The following is an 18,879-nucleotide window of genomic DNA, read 5'->3' as shown; positions in this document are numbered from 1 at the left end:
CTTTTTAGGTGAATAAACCAGTTGGCGGTTTTAACACTTCCTTCCATCAACCCCCGTCCCCACCCCCCCCAAAAAAAAACATCCATGGTGTTAAATTTGCCTTTTAGCACTCGGTTCATTATCCTTTCTTTCATCTCTATGCAGTACTAAACTCAAGAGAACAAAGAGCCAAACCAACACTTCCAATTCCAACTTGATCACAAACTGCTGTTTGTCAAACTTGCACCTCTACTAAATGATCCATCACACTAGAGTTTGAAAACACAACACTGCTAAAGAAATTTTCTTGCATTTATAGAACTGCTAAAGATTAGTAGTTTCTCCAAATATCGGGTAATTTCACTTTTCACTCCCTATTAGGATCTCAGCCTTTTTTTTCATGCAACATTGCTTCTATGTATGCATTATTTCTTAGCATAAACGTATTTCTTTGGGCATTGGTATTTCGACACTGAGCTTTCACTTTCTTGATCTGTTCTTCTATCTTCTACATTAATCAGACCTAGGCATTTATTCTATAAATGCTTATACAAATGCTGGACTACCCTTGCCAAGCTATCCTGTCACCTCTGAAATCACTCCTCTTGTATCCAAAAATAAGGATCTGAAAATGTTTGCAATACAGCAACCTTATTTTACGTACTGATGAATCATCTCATAGAATAACACAGTAACACCACTCAATCCCTCATCTTAAAGCTAAGACATAGGACTTTGTTCCATGAAGGGTGGAGAAGAACAGTGGGGGAAATCACACCAAGTACCCAGGACTGCTGTACACTTGTGTGATCTTTCAACACATTCAAGTTCTCAACAGAGAAAGAGAGTTCTCTGAAACAACTTCAGCACGATAACTATCCAACAAAACAGATGCAACACTGTTCTTGACTCTCCCATCCCTCATTAATTTTTAAAACATTAGACTGAGTACAACACCGTGTTCCTGTTACACACTCATACCTTTCAAGCTGTGCAAGAGAAACAACAGTTGTGGTCTAACCTTTTACCAGCCTGTGTAAGCTAGCTTGTATGGACTAAGTTTTACCACTGTAGAAATTGCTTTTCTTTGAGACACAAAACTAAATTACTGAAGCAAAGAAGCATTCCGTGCTTAATCACTGGCACGAAATCCACCCTAGTGCATTTTGATGAATGGTAACAGAGAAACATGACCTAAACAGCATAAGGCTAATTTAAAAAACACTTTTTCCAAAATGAAATTTTACCTTTTCACCTTAGATTCCCAGAGCTCACAGTACTGCTGATCATCATCCCACAGTTTGACGAGAGGTCAACCATGTCATTTGTTAGAGTTGCAAGCTGAAGTGTGTGTCCTGTTTCTCCAACAACTCTCTTAATCCTTCACCAGAACATCACCACTTAAACTTAATTTACAAATCTACAGTCAAGAGGGAGAAGAACATCAAAAGGATCCTGTGACTAACCTTGATTTCTTAAACAGCTCTGAGGTACTCTTGATAGGCATGTAATTGTGTTTGCCTTCTGATGCATGACAGACATCAAAAATTGTGATATGAGTGTGACACTGGTCTCAGCAGTACTGAGAATAACTGTTTACGATCCTAAATAGCTTGATTTACAGAAGGGTAGTTTCTGAGGCTGTAAAGCCCAAAGGAGTATTAATGTCGACACTTGATGCAATTTTAAGAATTCAAATGCCTTCTTTGCACCTGAACTGAAGCCACCCTTCCTTTCCCCCCCCCCCCCCCTCAGGGCTTTACATTCCCCTCGTCTGACAGAAACAGATATTTCCTCACATTTAGCACTGTTTCTGTGCCTTGTAGCAGTTAATCACGACCAACTTCCACAGCAATGGATGCAAGGCAGCCTGTAAGTACACATTTAACTGAGGTAGGTAACAGGAAACTGCTTGACCTGGTTCAGGCCCAAAAGCTGCACTCAGCTTTGGGCCCAGTCCTGCTCCCTTGGCTCAGGGAGAATGTTTATTTCATTTAGTTTCACACCAGCCAGCCCAGGCCTGCTGATGGCACACCAGACACAGAAAACAAAACATGAGCTTCAAATAAATGCCTTCCCCCACCCTTGCCCAGCTCTGCTTGCCTTGCTCTCCACACACACCTTGCTCCATCCCTGCCAGGCCCCCTCAGCAAGGTGCTGACTGGATCCCACTGGCACAAGCTGGGGGCAGCTGCATCGCTCCCCTCATGGGCGCAGCCGCCATCACCAGCGGCACGCGGAGGCACAAAATGGTGGCCATTGGGCCCAGTTGTGCCGCTTCAGAGAGCCTGAGCCAGGACAGACCAGCAGCATGGAGACAGCACCAGCAGAGCACCTGGTGCATCCTCAGACACAAAACTGTCAGCACGTCAGGTGCTGCTCACCTTCCCCACACAGGAAATGGTAATACGCAACTGAAAAAACTTTTTCTTTTAACTGGTTTTAGGCCTGAAGATTGCTGAGGTCCCTGTGGTTATCTGTTTCCTTTCCCTGACAGGAAACCCAAAGAGAAACAAGAAAAAACAACTCCACTGTTCATTTTTATCAGGGTCCCAAAACAGTAATGCTCTTTGGAAAGTCTACTGTTGAGAAGCATGCCTACCTGAATGCTAATTATAGAAAACATACATACATGCAGTGATAGAAATCTCCAACCACCACATAATTTAGCTCTGGAGCTCTATATGTATGTGGTCTGATTAAAATAACCTTCAATTCACTTTGCTTAGGTTCTTGCCTGAAAGAGGACTAGAGAGCTGTATTTGATTTCATTTCAGGGCTTTAGTACATTTCTGTTTTCTTTGGTCCTCTCAACTCTTCTTTGGCAATGTAAATAATCTGTACATAACCAAGTAAATCACCAAAATCAGCATTCCTTGAGATACTCACTAATACTCCATCACAAACCTGCACAACTTAAACTGAATATGAAAAACCCAAACTAACATCAAACTTTCCACATAGGTAAATGGATACATGCTACCACGCATCACAAGTCTATTTAAATGCACATTTGGTGTATTTGCTATTCTTAAGTATCCTTATATTTTTTAAAGTGAACTCTCTGGGAAGCAAACACTTGGTCTTAGCTGCATCCAATCTGTTTTTTCATCCTTATTAAGGAGAATAGCACAGACCTTAATTTTTATTTATTTTGACTTCTATAGCAAAAACAAAGTTAATGCCTACAATCTAAATTTCCACAGAAAAATAGCATATACTTCAGAAAAGGAAGCACAGAACATACAATAAATGCTACGCATTGTTTTCTAAGCAAAAGGAATCTTTGACTCATTTTAAAATTAGATTTACATGAAAACTGCACCCTAAGTAGTAGAACTAGGCTTCAACTTCCTGGGCTTTTACCTAGAAACCCTGTAGCTTAAGTGCTTAAATTTGACCAAGTACATTTCCCCTTCCACAGACATGCAAATCCAAGGTCACTGAAACTAGAGTTGTACTCAGTTATGTGAGAATCTGCCAAGATAATAACAGATCACAACAGCACGATAATCCAGAAAACACCATAAGCCATTAGGAATCAGTTCAGCACAAATACCCCAGCATCACAGAACTGAAAATAGTCCTAAGATTTTTGCATAGCTTCCAACATACTATCTGTACAAATATTTCACCCTTTCACTGCACTTCATTGCGTTTTCCTTCTAAATATTTCCCAGCATTATTACTAACAAGGCCACAGAGCATTGGCTGCTGTGACATACTATATCTCATCATTGTTCTTATTAGGGAATTTATTATGAGTGAAATACTATCAGTGAGACATAAGAATTGAATGCCGATGAAATGAACTTTAACTGCTTACATTTATCTTTGTTACTTGGACCACATCTCACAGTATTAAGGCCATGTCCATTTATAGAATATATGGGCATGCAGCAATACTTGAGCTCCAAACAAGCTATCTTGTGCCCTTATAGCTGTGCTCCAAGAGTTCTGAATGGGCCAGGCTAACCTACAACAAGCCCCTTGGTTTCCAGTCATCTCCATTTATAATACAGGACCTAAGATAAAATTATTCTGGAAACTATTTTCCTGACTTTTGCAAAATAGATACTTAGCATCATCTCTACACTCATACAGAATTCAATTGGAACGACAGGCCTGATCAACAAAACATTTGCACAATGTTTTGGAGAAGTTTTAACAACAAAGCAGGAGAGTATATGCCAGGACTGAAGCCATGATCCATTTCTCCAAGCATCTATCACCTACACTCTCCACAGCATGGATTCCAGATTCCACAGATTCTTGCTGCTGTACAGTTAACTGCCAGCTGTAAATAAATGACCTCTAAGCACAAAACCCAGACTTCAGCTTTTACTATTAGCACGCTTACTATTGTAACAGTCCCCATTTGAAACAAGGTTTTAAAGAAGTGTTTTATAATTTTTAAGCATCCAATCATATATATGTCTTTCACTACTCCTGAACCATTAGATTCAAGTTCTTATATGAATTTCAGCAAACTCTTCTTCTTGCAGGATCTTATTTGACCAACACTACCCAAGCCATTTCATTCACCACCAGAATGAAAAATTGCAAAATTGGCAACCAAAAAGCCATATTTACCCTTTTGAACAAGACAGACAGTTCTGTGTCATTCTATTTTGGCTATCAGAGAGAAGGTAAAAAGTGAACCCTCCAATACAAATTAAATACTTTAAAGCATATGAAAGCAATTCTGAGGTAAGAGAAATGCTTCAAAGATAGAAAGTGTTCTTCCTTACATTTTAGTGAAGTATCAACACACTGCTAATTACAGAGGAATAAAAAAGTATCACAGATTTAATAGTGCAATACACTTCTCAAAGAAAACAATGCTTCATTGCTTAACTGGGTGCTGAAGATTAAATCCTTTCTTGTGATACCTGTTTAAAAAGCCTTCTTCTGAACACTCACAAAGTGTAATTGAATCACATAACAAAAACACATGCAAGTCCCACTCCTGCATTTCCTAACTCCTTACAGGAAATAGAGGGGTGTTACCAACCCTGTTTATTTGTTCTGGGGGATTCCACTTCCCATTACATGCTTTCAGGGTAACAAAAATCTGTAGGGAGTCAGCACAGGGCCTGGGTTACCTACACATATCTCTTGAGCTGCATAATTAAATGACTTCACTGACAGTGCCAGCAGACCCTTTGATATTTTATGTGAACTAAGTACAGGGGGACAAAGAACCTTTCTACCTCTAATGTGAGTTACATCTCTAAAGCATTTCACAGGTTGCATACATCAGGATCTATGATACCAGAGAACATCTGCTAAAATCTAACAGTTGGTATTTGGTGATATTTGGTGTTACACGCAAGCAAGATAGGCAATTGGTCAGATTATTAGGAATAGAAACATTAATTTAGGTAACTGCAGAAACCACTGCGCAGGCAAAAGGGGTGAGCCTGGGATTTAAGCTGTGTAACGCCACCTTGAGTTTCTCTCTGGTATTGTCTAATGCTGCTATTGGCACAGAACTAACAAAACTTTAAGGACAAATATTTCCACTTTTCATTCCTAAGATATCTGCAGAAGCAAAGCAACAAGAATTTTTCATGTGTGTTAGTAGTCCCGTTCAGTAATTAACAAGAAACTCCCTTTGTTGTCCGCAGGACAAGAAACATTGACTTGAAAACACCATAAATATTCTAATGTATGTATTACCAGTTTTGTTTAATTCCCTCTATACTCATTTTAGCTGCTTAGAAGATGTCTTGATATTTCCAGTAAAAAGATAAGGAAGCATCTCTTCATTCTGTCATGGAATCAGGACTCTAACACTGTGTTACCACTACTGGTAAAATTCAATAATTTCATTATCCAGCCTTAAGGCAACAATTATAATTTTTACTTATTTTAAACTTTTGGACTTAACTGACAGCATTTAAAATATTTTATTGTATTTTGTGTGTACGCGTGTGATTACTCTCAAGGTTATTGCTTCAATTGCATTAGCTAAGCTCATTCCAGAAAGATAGACCTGACTTCAACTTCTGTTAGATTGGTAGCAACCCAAAAACACAGGTGTTGAAAGGCATGGGAAAGGAGATGGGCTATTCTTTCAGTGAGAAGGGAAGACAAATAGCAGTTAGAAAAGGTATTCCCACTGCCAAGAACACATGCTGTGGCCCAGGCAATTTCAGAACACTTTCACCTTCCCAAACATTTCCCCCTACGCAGCTGTCCATGGGTTTTTAAATGTTTAACTTAGTAGAAATAACACAAAAACATAGATAACATTCTCCTCCCTGGAGACTCTGCTGTGGGATAAGAAGTAACAGATTCAATCTGCTCTTTCAATTATCTTTTCCCCTCCTCTTGCCTTCCTTAATTCACATCCACATCACTTAGGAGCACCTGAAACAGGACCAGGAGGGTGCACCAAGCTGCTAATTCACCATCCCTTTGCCCTCATGTAACAAACAAGCCCACAACCCACACTGGCAGCGATTTGCTTCAGTCTTTAGAGGGCAGGAAAGCAGGTGTGCCTCCCCCATGCCTCTGTCCCTGAAGGCCTCACAACTGCCCATGCAGCTCTGGGAGCCCTCAGGTTGCTGTCACAGGCACTTCGACCTTGAGACATGGACAGACTGCCTGCCTCACAGGGCTCTGTCCTCAAACACAGTGCACTCGTTTCAAACCAGGCACCCTCCTCTCCTCAAGTTAGTTCTCCTGATGGGGGAATTACTGGGCAGGTACCCCACCCTCTGTAATAAAGGCAGAGCACCTTTCCTGGAGAAAGCAAGAAACTTGCAATTATTTTTTTTTTCTTCTTCTCCATTCCCTACCTTCAATCTCTGAGTTTCCTAATTTAACACCATTAGATTCAGCCATGACCTCCTGAGGAAGACTCTCACACAGTAAGTAGTGGCCTAAGAGTCTTGAAGCATTGCAACATACATATCATCACTCTGACAGACACAGAAAGGACCCACATCTAAATCTCCACCTCCAATTGAGCATCATTTATTAGGTTCTTGTTTCTCCTTTCCCACTGCTAAAGTTCCTTGTTAAACCTGCACAGGCTCACACACAAAGTGCCCCACATTTCTGAAGTTGTTCTTCATATTTTCTCCACCTGGCCCCAGCACAACCATTTCACTACTAAGACAGCAATTAAGAAAAAAAGCCTCACATACAAAAAAAAGTCCTACAAGCAGGGAGATACAGTGACTTCAGAGGCCTGATATTTCTTTTAATTTCTGCTACACTGCCTGCTCACAGGTTCCTATTGTGACACGAACCAGGGGGACATTTAATCGACCTGTGCCTGGACAGAGGTAAGCTTTCATTTATGTTCAAGGTTATTTTCACGAAGACATTACGCTTTGTCCTATTGCAACAAAGCTGTCAGAGTACTTCAGGTACTTCATCTGCAAATTATGAGTTACAATTCAACTGCCAGTGCACGAAATGATAGACCATCTTTAGTTAAGAACATCACCCTTTCTTTCATACACTAGGAGAATATTACAAATGAGCCATTACAGAAAATGCTTAGCAAGCCAAGCACTGCACTATACACAATTTGGGAGCTTGTTTGCCTCTCTGAGCATAATAAATTAGTGACAACCTGTAGTGCTCCAGTTTAATCTAAAGATTTGTATTTCTATTAGAGCAAATGTCAATTTCCTCATACTTTGCTTCCTAACCTCTTCTATTATTACCCACAATATATCTCACAAACCTCCACACACAAAAATTACTCTAATATGATATAAGCAGTCAGCACATTAGCATCTAGGTCTACAGCCATCCTTGTCTACATCAGAAGCAGCTGTTAGAAAGGCACTTAAGAAACACCAGCCACAGTTTGCACAGACACCATCACGTGGAGTTCAAACAAGGCTGCATTTTCCCTCTACTCAAGCAGCCTCTGCTCCCCATGTAAAACTGCTCAAATATGTTTTTGAACATAAGCAAAAGTTTAAAGTGTTTTGAGAAACCAAAATGAAGACTGCTTATCGTATCACAACTATTGCCATGTATAAAGTAACTTCCCTCACCCCAGTAGCCCTGGAAATGGCACTGGATTCTGCTCGCTGCTCTGTAGCTGTATTGCTGTTTGGGATAACTCCAGCAAGGTGCCAGTATGTAAAAAGAGAGAGGGACCACACCTTAGAACAGAGAAGAACGCGCACTTTCATTGTAACAAAGCAAAACAGAGCCTCCCAGACCTTCTTGAAATCGCCCAGACTCCCTTCTTACAGGCTCCAACAAGCCAGCGCAGCAGCCTTTAGCATAAGCATTTTGCCTCTTCTACTGTTTAAACAAATCTTGTCCTCTCCAGAAGAGGAGACAGACAGACCGTAGACACTCAGACCCTCCTAAAAAAGTGTTATTGTCAATAAACATTCCTGGTCACATCTTTTGCTCTGACAGTTTATAAAAAAAACAATAAAAAATAAAAATCTCCAAACATCTTCATAAGCCAATACTTACTCCTTCACAGCCACCTCCCAGCAGCAGTTCTATAGTTCTCAGGGAGGAGCTTTACTGACCTTTTATCTCCTCCCCTAATCATCACCTAATGATTACTTCAACTTTGACAAAAGCAGCTGTTTCCATTCACCCCCGCATTTCACCTGAAAGGGCCAGCCCAGTGGATTCATAAACAACTTAAATAAAATGGGAGATTAATTGCATCTGTTGCATTAATAGTACACTCTCCTCGATGTTACTTTAATATTTGTGCTTGTAGCCAGTCAGACAGTCTGACAGAAGACATCTTTCTTAAAAATGAAGTAATAAACCCAATATATTGTCCTAGGTCCTACTGCAGATCTACTCAGAAACAGAGTAAGAAAATCACTTGTGTAAACTCAGCCTTGTTTGGAGCCAGCTGTAATGAATTTCTGTAGATTAGAAAAAATCAGGATCTGTAGAGAGAGAATTTCTCCCCTTTCCACTGTTTTACAGATAACTTTATCTGTGTGCTCAGTCAGTCTTGGAAATAATGCGTTTATTGCCACCGTTAATCCTGTATTCCAGTTAATTCACAGAATCATAGAATACTTGGGCTTGGAAGGGACCTTACAGCCCATCCAGTTCCAGCCCCCTGCCATGAGCAGGGACACCTCCCACCAGACCAGGTTGCCCAAAGCCCCATCCAGCCTGGCCTTCAACACCTCCAGGGCTGGGGCATCCACAGCTTCTCTGGGCAGCCTGTGCCAGTGCCTTACCACCCTTTGAGTAAAGAATTTCTTCCTTATACCTAATCTAAATCTACCTTCTTTTAGTTTAAATCCATTACCCCTTGTCCTATTACTATATTACCTGACAAAGAGTCTCTCCCCAGCTTTCCTGTAGGCCCCCTTTAGATATTGGAAGGACACAAAAACTTAAAGAATTCCTTAAACCATTGTTAATCCAAGTTTGTTCCTTCATCTGTATTTACTCTGTGGTCTGTTAAAGGCGTTAAGCATAATACCTTAGTGATGTTCTGGGAAGATGGGTCTGTCTTCACAGAGAGCTGGCTGGCTAATGTGAGCTCCTGCAAAGGTTGGAGATGGGGCTAGCAGCTCCAGAGGAGATGACAAAGAGGTGGTGGAAGAGTACAATTATGGCTTCTGGTGAGAGCAGATGAACACCACTAGTGAAAGAGCTCGTGTCAAAAGTTTTGCTGTTATCTTTGTTAGTAGGGAAAGACTCAAAGCGTATTTTTGGTCCAGAAACAGCCACATGCTGCTGTTCCCTTCAGGTAGGCATAGCTGCAGAAGAAGTGAACGCATGCCTCCCAATGCTACCAGTTACCTACCTCAGCAGAGGAAAACGTTTGTGAAATCCTCACTGCATCCTGTGGGCTGTTCAAAACAACAGTTACTGCTAAGAGGAAAGATCAGATATGGATATAGCGTGAATGTCTGCATAACCTTTGCCTGGCAGATGGAAGTAGCATGGGTTGGAGCTGGTTTAGAAAGTACCCTTATACAATTTTGCTTTTCCTTGAAAAGGTTGTTTTAGCTGAAAACAGGTGGAGGTATTATCAGTGGCTGTGTATCCCTGAGAGACAGGACTGCCAAGTGCGGCCCATTTCCTTCTCAAGAAATTCAGCAAGAAGCAAAGGCCTCCAGTATTCACCTGTCTAAATGGACAAAAGGCAGAAATGCAATTTAATTTCACATAATTTATGTTGTTCTTTCTTGGATAGATCTACAAGATTTCAGGTTTCAAAATTAGTTAGTTTAAAGAACACTTCCATGAAATTTGTAAATTTCCTGTCCTTACAGAATAGTTACAGGAAACTCCCTCCATTTCTATTTCCCCTTCTCTTTCTCTTGAGAAATTGTTTTGGGGCACTTCTCTTTATACAATGTGATTCTGGGCACATTTGTCAGAACACAAAGCCTTTCTCAGAGCTCAGCAGAGAGAAGCTGGTAGGTACCATGCTGATCTCTGGTCCCCACAGAACTCTGATGCTACCAGTTCTCAGCCCCACACACAAACAGCTCTATCTACGGACCTTCACAGTGGATCCAGTTTTGAAGTGCAATGATCAGCATACATACATATATGTATATATACATATATACATACATATATGTATATATAGTTGAAAACTGCATCTCTAGTTGAAAGGTTTCAATTGCAATTTTATTCTGTTCAGCACTGGGCTTATCTAGCAGCCATGGTTTGTTGTGCTCTTGTTCTAAACAATCTTTCTGTTAACCAAAAGGCAAGGTCAGAAAATCCCTTTTCTCTTCAGCATGTTGTTCAGAGTTTTACTGTCCTGCATATCCTTGGGAATATACAGTAATTACACTGTATTGTTTTGAATGGAACCTAAGAAATACAACAACATCCCCGTGATATAGCTCTTCTGGCAACTGGTAGGTCAGCTAAAAGTTGTCACTGTCACTGATGATAATTATCCATGAGAACACGAAAAGAAAACAAATATTGCTGTAGCAAACCACTCAGTGGCTCCAAATTCTAAATTCTACTGCAGTTACATTATTTTGACATGTGTCAAGTGACACATCAGCATAAAAAAGGCACATTTAAAGTAGAAAAGTACCTTTTCATTCTTCCTACCTGATTTCTGTATCCCTGGAGAAAATTAAAGCTTTTTTCTTTGATCTCTGGCTGTACATTTTAGCAGTCACATTAAAACAATCAGTGGAATCTAGTTTCCTTTTCACTTTCCCAACTGCAACTGCCCATAGCCTTGAGTCAGAAGACATACTGGATCAAAAGAACAAAACTATTAATTATATTATGCCACTAATCAGTACCTATAGTACTACAATACCTATTCCTGCAAAGATTTTTGCAAAGATATTAGCAGACAAATAGGTAACTGTAATATGTGAGTGTATGATAACTTGTCCAATAAAAAAATAGGAAGGAAGGAAAGGTAAATCAATGAGTAATAGTGAATATCTACTTATTATATGGCTTTTTTTTCTTTTCTTTCCCTGAATTGATTTCTGGAGGACAGCATTATCATCTCAGGTTTCACCTGCATTAACTGGGTCCTAGAGAGATATCTGTGACTTGTCCCTGATCATCTTAGGGATGAATAAAAATATTTAGAAGTCTGCTTCTGGAGGAAAATGTCTTCATCACCATGCACAGCATTCGTAAAGCTGTTTTCAATTACAACCAGCTAATACTCAGGTTCAGTTGAATTGGCACTTGTAGTCCTGATTTTATTATGTCTTGTCTGCTTGCTACTGTTGATACATCCTTAGTATACCCATCTAACAGGGACAAATCAAAACTGAGCTCCTGACTAAGCCTGAAAAACAACTGAATTGTAATGGAAAGCCCTCAGATTGCTCCAGAAGAACACTAGGATATATGAATCAAGGGGAGAGCACCTTCTAGCATTTTTTGCAGTCATTCACAAATCAAAATTTGTGAAGCAGATTTCAACAGTACATATATTTAGAGTCACTGTCTAGGTGATACGTAACATCTACACTGTTTATCAAGGAAGCACATAAGAAAAGGAATGGATCTCAACAATAGTAAAAGCTAAACAACTGGAAAACTGGTCTGACATTCAAAACTATATTGCTGGGCATAAGATTCAAAAGCTGATAAGGTCTTTCCCACACAATGAAAATCAGTAACTATTTAAACCATCCATTTAAATCAAATACATGTCCAAATGACTTATAAGAAATAAGGAGTACTTTTACTGATTTCTGTACAAATAAATTCCTTTAATGGTACATTAACCAACCTGAATCCTAAAAAATATTTAAAAGGAAAAGATGCAAATTGTCAATTTTCAAGGAAAAGTCATTAAAACACAAAAAGTACAAAATATTACAGCTTCTTTCCAGTACATAAGGAATTTAATGGCAGTTTTGTCTAACTTTTCAAGCCCTTCCAAAACAGGCTTATTCATATCTTAGGTTTTGATTTAGCTTAAAAACAACTACTTCTCTGTAAGAAGCCCATATCAGTTCTGCCTGGAATAAAACACAAACAACATGAATGCTAATCCTCTAGGACTGAGATTGCTAAGGAATTTAGGTCTCTGGAGCCAATTAAAATTCCGTATGAGTTAGGTGTCTAAGGTTTCTCTCATATATCTTAGCCCAGCTTTTGTGGCTTTGTAGTACCACCTAATCTCAGTATTGACTTCAGACAGTTAAGGGAAATGCACAGAGGTTGATTGACAACATTATTTGTATATTAACATACACAGGCTCAGCAGGGGTTGTTAAAGCTCAACATGTCACAGACAATGCTCACCACATGTTCTGCTCTATTAGATTACTTGACAGGTTATATATAGTTCTTTTACTCGCATCAGGAAAGGCATTTAGAGGTGAATGCATTGGAAGAAAATATGAGAGTGCATAGAGGATTGAGACAGGAAAACCAAATCCGCAATGAACTTGGGCACAGCATACAGATCTGAATGACTTCTTCAAGGACCTCTGGACTTCCTGTGCTTTCCCATACTCATCAGGGATCTCTTTGGTACCTGATGAGCTCTTGGAAGTAGCAACATCAATGAGATGAAAAGAGGTGTCACCAGAATTGTTCCACTGGATTCTAAAACCCAACAGCAACCCACAGGTGCCTGAGGGACAGGAGTGTAGAATAAGATGGGACTGGTTATAAGATGTCAGATTACAGCTACACAAATATCCCCACAGCAGAAGAAAACCATTGTGTACATTCACCAGCTCACACCCTCTGCCCCCTTCACCCCACTCGTGCAGCAGATTTTTGGAGATTACTAGCAGCCAAAACATTCAGCGTCGGTTTCCCATGTTGACAACAAAACAGATAAGAACACCAAATCCACTGACCTTGTCTGAGCTTGGTGCAAGGTGTTTGCTAAGCAATCTCTTGATTTTCATCTCAGCATTTTCAGCTGTAAAAAATCAGCCTAAAATGAAGCATACAAAACACCAGTGGAAATAGTCAGGAAAAAGACCATAAAGGGCAAAGATATATTTTCATCTCTTTTTAACTTCAAAGGGCTTTCTGTATCTGCACATAATCAGTGAATTCCTAGCTCTCTTGAGATAGTTGTCATTCAATCAACAAACGGACATCTGTAGCTTCATTTTAAAATTAATATAAATTGTCCTTGTGCTGAGGTCCTGTGTGTTTTTTCTCTCATTTCTCTTTTGTATCAGTCTTTCTATTTACTTTTCCTTGCTACCTACAGGAAACCAGAAAAACAGAATCCAAACGTATTGATTTTCACCTGGAAGAAGATGGGCTATTAAAGCTTCTGGACTCCGAAGGAGAGAGCATTTGTGTGAAAACTCTGTCCCCCAGAAGGCTGCTTCTATGAAGGAATCAACAAATAATCAAATTCTGACAACTCTTAAAACTTACTCTTCTTTGACTTTGTCTGAATAATTTATTTTCTGTTTGAGCTTCTACCTGAAACAAAATATTCACAACACCGATGAGGCTAGGATGCTACAATGAATAAATGCAAACTATAGTTTGATGATTCAGTCCTCAGAATATTAAATCTCAGGATAATTTTTCCCTTGCAAGATATATTTATACTTACAGAATAGCAAACTAACCACATAGAGATGAGATCCACATAAGTAGTACTAAGGCAAAGAGTAAACCTGAGTCATGCAGAAAAGAAAAAAGTTGCTTGACTGAAGAAACCGAAGGGAGGGAATTTGCTTTGCTCTGACACAAAAATCCCTCGGTAAGTCTTTAACTGTTTTGTAAGCTCTGCTCTTGGAGGAGGACTGATGCAATTAACCAGTCACTGATGTAGCTTAAAATGGGCAAAAGAGAGAGAACGATAAGTACCGTGTCTTTCTAAGATTCTTTTCAAATGAAAACAAACAAAAGCAGAACCCCTTTCAAAGCCTGGAGTAGTAGGCCCTGCCCAACAGTTCCGGAGGATGGTTGCTGATCTCCAAGTACAACAGAGAAGACTGTGCTCCAGGATGTCTCTGCTTGTCTTGTGTACCACTAACTCCCTGTCCTTCAGACATTTCTTTCCTTACCTGGAAAGAACGGCAAATCAGGTAACTGCATGAAGGCTGGGATGGATGGCACACAAGTGCAGCAGTTGCGGAGTTCTGTCAGTCCCAAGTTCTGTGCTACTAAGGGTCTCTTTCAGCCTCAGCTGAAATGTTGAACAATTTTAGAGCTTGTCAAAGCCCCATCTGCGTTCAGGCTGAATTTTAGCAATTCCGTGTGTCTTTGGAGTCCAGGGACAAGGCCAATTCTCTGCCAGAACTGGAGTCCAATGGTTATTTTTCCTGCAAGGGAATGAAAGAGAAAGAAAAAGAGAGAAAGGAAACAGTGGTGCTCTGCCAGCTCCTTCCCACAGGGCTTGATCAGACCTGGGACATGGCCTCTCTCATCCATTTGCTGCTAGACCCTGCCTCTGGTGCAAGGTAGTCAGAACCTACATGGAAGAGAGTGCACAGAAATGCATGGCTGCAGAAAGCAAAATAGGTTAAGCCCTTCATCTCTTCAGTCTGATTCTCAGAACAGGCAACTTGATTAAGCCTCCCAGTTCAGGGCAGGAACAATACCTGACAAATCAGCTCCAGTCCAGAGTAGATTCTCACTGTAAGATCTGTGTTTCTAATCACGCTAAGATGTCAAGTAACAGGAATTCCTTCAGTGAGACCTAGACTCTTTACTAAGAGGTAAGTATATTGAGATTTGAGGAAAACAATCTAGTAGGAAAACATTAGGTACAGAAGACTGATTTTTATGGGATATATGTACCATATGAATTAAAGGCATTCCATCAAGACTCTCTTACAATGCAAAAAGCAGGCAGCAGACATACTAAATGTACTGACTGGGGATGATCCTGCCATTTGAAGCATTCTCGTTTCTCTGAACAGGGGTGCTGAGGCACTGAAAACATGTCAGCCCACCAAAAACATGTACACATGCACTGGGGGCTTAGCCAGAAATAGGTGTGGAGGATTTGACTCTGCAAGTCCTTTCCTCTTGGGAACAGGCAGCCTCTGAGATAGGATGAGCATTTGTTGAGGCACAGCTCATTCACAGGTGAAAAACAAAGAGCCTCCCCTGCCTGTTTGGCAGAAGATTAAATGAGGAATGGCCATAGGCTCTCTGTGGAGGGAACTGGCAGCAGAGCTGTTCTCTTACCAGTTGTAAGAAACTTGCTCCTACGCTAGCCAGGATTAGTGGAAAGGGAGAAGATAAGAGGTCTACAGCCAACCAAAGTACCCCACTTTACGTAGGTTGCTTCATCAGAACTGACCTAGACGTCCATCAGTCTCTTGGATGACAACATAGCTGTGACCCTTCTCCCTGCTGATTTCTGAAGTGATGATTCTGAACTCATCTTCTAAAAAGTTCTGAAGTACACAATGCCTGCACTATGTAATGCAGTTTGATACACCCAAGGTTTAAAACACTGGAAGAAACGACGATGAAGACAAAATTTCTAAGTGCAAAAAATTTATCATGGAAGTCAATGATCTTTTAAAGAAATGACATTGTGAAAAAAGTACCCTCCAGAAAGAGGATACAAAAGAAAGAGGAAACAGCATTGAGATCCCCATGATTAATTACTGTCAATATTTGCATTTTTTCTGTAACGGCATCTCCTAGTCCTGGACAAGGACCTCTTGTGCTAACTACTAATATATTAATTCTGAAGCATATCTGTGCGGTGTTTGACAGCCATTGTCATTAAAACACAGGGCACTCTGTAGTCTTGCCAACAGACCGAGGTTCTCCTTGTTAACTCTAATTGGCATGCCAGTGATAACTCTTTGCTCTCCAGGATGTCAGTGGTGTGTCTCATTACTAAACCAAGATCTGCGGTCTGGCATTTAAAAGGCAATAAGAACAATGAGGTGGTATAAGAAATCTCTCTGATATTTCTAACAGAAAAACATTGCTGGTTCCTGAGGAACCACCTCACATTTTTTCACCTTTTCCAGGTATCACTGCCAATGACCTCACTGCCTTTCTTACACTTGCTGTAAATAAGAAATAATTCCCCTGAAGTCAGTGGAATTACATAGCTATAAAACTTGCACGAGGAGAGATTGTATCGTGTATAACAAGGCAGATAGTGCCTTGCACTTACGACCAAATCTAAGATTAAATCTATTTTCAGACTGTCAAAAGCAGGAAAGAGGAAAGTTTGCTTCATCTTGCTATTGAATGACAATTTATTTCTTATGTCTGCAGTCAGACACTCCAGGTAACTGGCTAGTACCATATCTGTGTATGTTGTGTTTATGAACTGCATGTTCACATAAATGGGCTATACTTTGTGTGGCTGTGCTGAGACGCTTTGCTGTGATAAACACTCACAAGCTGACAAGAGAAACCAGGGTGCTCTACAGGGTTAGTGGATTGAGAGCCCTCCTGAGCCTATATATTTGCATTCATCTATCTTTCACTGTTCTTGTACACGTTTGCACATGAATGTGTGCAAGGAGGGGTGATGGACAAGTCATAATATTCTACAACACCATTTTCCCCCTTTAACTCTGGAGAAAGAAAATAATTTAGCATGCTATGACTTGTTTAGAAATGCAAGGAATAATCTGGTGCAGCCAGATTTTGGCAGAGTGGGCAGCCAGACGCACAGATTTTGCCAGGTGGTAACTGAAATCATGCATCAGCTCAAAACTGTTTTGGCCCCTTCAAAATTCACCAAAAGTTGTCTCAGCAGTCTTTTGGTAAAGACTGACTGTCTACCAAGAAAGCTGGAAAAAAAATAATCTGTTTCTAAAGCTGACCTGTAGCCTATGCCAGGCTTTATTTTAACCTGCCTTCAGAACCACCCACAACTCCACCAGCTCAAACACCCCAAAGGAGCCACACTGTATTCCAAAACGTAGAGCAGCCATGGATCCAGCTGAATTACCAGCATATTTTAGGCTTTCTTGCTGTTTTCTCTGGGAGAAAAGTTGAAAGATGTTTAGTTTCATCAGTTCTTCTTTGTGCACATGCTTATTTCTATCATGCAATACAACATCAGAGCACCTAAGAAAACAGCTGTAGAGGTATCTCAAAAAAGTGTTCAGTGGGGGAACAAAGTAAAATGTAGATTTTTTTTTAAACCCTGGGACCCAAACATCCTTGCATTGATCCTTCCCTATAACCAATGGCAACAAATGACATCAGGAACCAGATAACAAAACTGGCATACAAAATGAATGCTCTCTGCTGGTTTACAGCATCTCCAGAGATCATGAAGTCCCTGATTCAAAACATGGCCCAGGCTGTGCCCACTCTGAGAATCTGTTATCAGAAAGAACAAAAAAACAGCAGGTAACACAAAGGGAATTTTTCTTCAGTGGAAAGTCTTTCAACGTGTTCTACGAAGCATCAAAAGTAATGGCAAAAGCAATAGAAATATTTTCCTGGTTTTTATCCTTAATCTTTCTTGATGCTTTATAGCAACATCCTATCAATGTTTGAATATGAGAGCAGCTTAGTCACATATCAACTGCTCATTATGCTGTGTGTATAATTTTAGCTGCAGGTAAAGAGCAGACTACTTAGAGCTTCAGATCAACAGTACCAGGAGATTCTGCTAAAACACGTCTTCAGGAGAGTTCTCTAATAAGAAAACAACCCTAGTTTGTTCGCACTTGAGCATTTTCCCCATTTCCTGAATATATACCATGTTAGAGATATTAGTGCTGCCAGGACTCTGAAAAGTAATTGTAACAGGGTTTGACTATAAGGGCATTTACACCCACCACTGAGACAGCAGCACTGCAGACTTCAAAAAACACAGCAGACGTGCATAGCAGTATTAAACTAATTTTCAAGATCATTGTTGACTTTCTCTTCCTATACAGTTTGTCTTTCTAATTACAACTACAAATACACAACCTAGATGACCTGCTTCCGATGTATATCCACCAAATACTGAAAGAGTCCCCATGCAATTCCAGATGCAATCAGCTGGTGGTTAACAAAAGTCCTCTTTGGAGAATTGCCCTTGACTCCAAACACATATTAATTAAATCCAAAGGTACTTTGGGGAGGCATTTCATTTTCCTGAGGCAACATAACCTAGTGTATGGGGATCATTACCGCTCCCAGTGTCACTTGCTGTGCCTAACACAACTCGGGGCAGTCACTTAAGAGTACAGAACATGGCTCTTTCATGCTCTGCATGTTGCATATCCATTTGCACTCAGGAAAAATGTGCAAGCTTTACTTATTTTTGCAACATATTGCACCTGCCATGACCTGCTGAAAACACGGGGCAAAATGGAGTTTGGCCTCTTCTTCGGAATTTGTTACCCTTTCAAACCAAAGGGACTAGGAGATGTTCACTGACCTCAAGCTCCTTTCTGCCACTTCCACAACAGTGGATGACATTTTCGACATCATCTGACATCTCCTGGAAAAAAATGTGCCCATTTTAAAATAAAGTCTGCTCAGCCTGAATGGTGATTTGGGAGAGGG

The 18,879-nt window shown here is 40.3% G+C and overlaps 1 long non-coding RNA gene across 7 annotated transcripts in view; it reads right to left on the bottom strand.

The window, feature by feature from the left end:
* The window catches only part of LOC106031698 (uncharacterized), a 524,145-nt gene that overhangs the window by 376,741 nt on the left and 128,525 nt on the right, over window positions 1–18,879 (bottom strand). For 5 of the 7 annotated variants that reach the window (XR_010832897.1, XR_010832893.1, XR_010832898.1 and 2 more), the window contains 2 exons: window positions 14,451–18,814; window positions 13,272–13,351 (listed from right to left, as the gene is read on the bottom strand). This is a non-coding gene — a long non-coding RNA (uncharacterized lncRNA). The remainder of the gene's footprint in view (window positions 1–13,271; window positions 13,352–14,450; window positions 18,815–18,879) is intronic. The other 2 variants (XR_010832895.1, XR_010832896.1) reach the window with 2 other exon arrangements.

The sequence above is a fragment of the Anser cygnoides genome, chromosome 7 (assembly GCF_040182565.1).
Source record: "Anser cygnoides isolate HZ-2024a breed goose chromosome 7, Taihu_goose_T2T_genome, whole genome shotgun sequence".
Taxonomy (NCBI): Eukaryota; Metazoa; Chordata; class Aves; order Anseriformes; family Anatidae; genus Anser; species Anser cygnoides.
The sequence above is the reverse complement of the archived record's forward strand: the minus strand, read 5'-3'. Positions and strand labels throughout refer to the sequence as shown.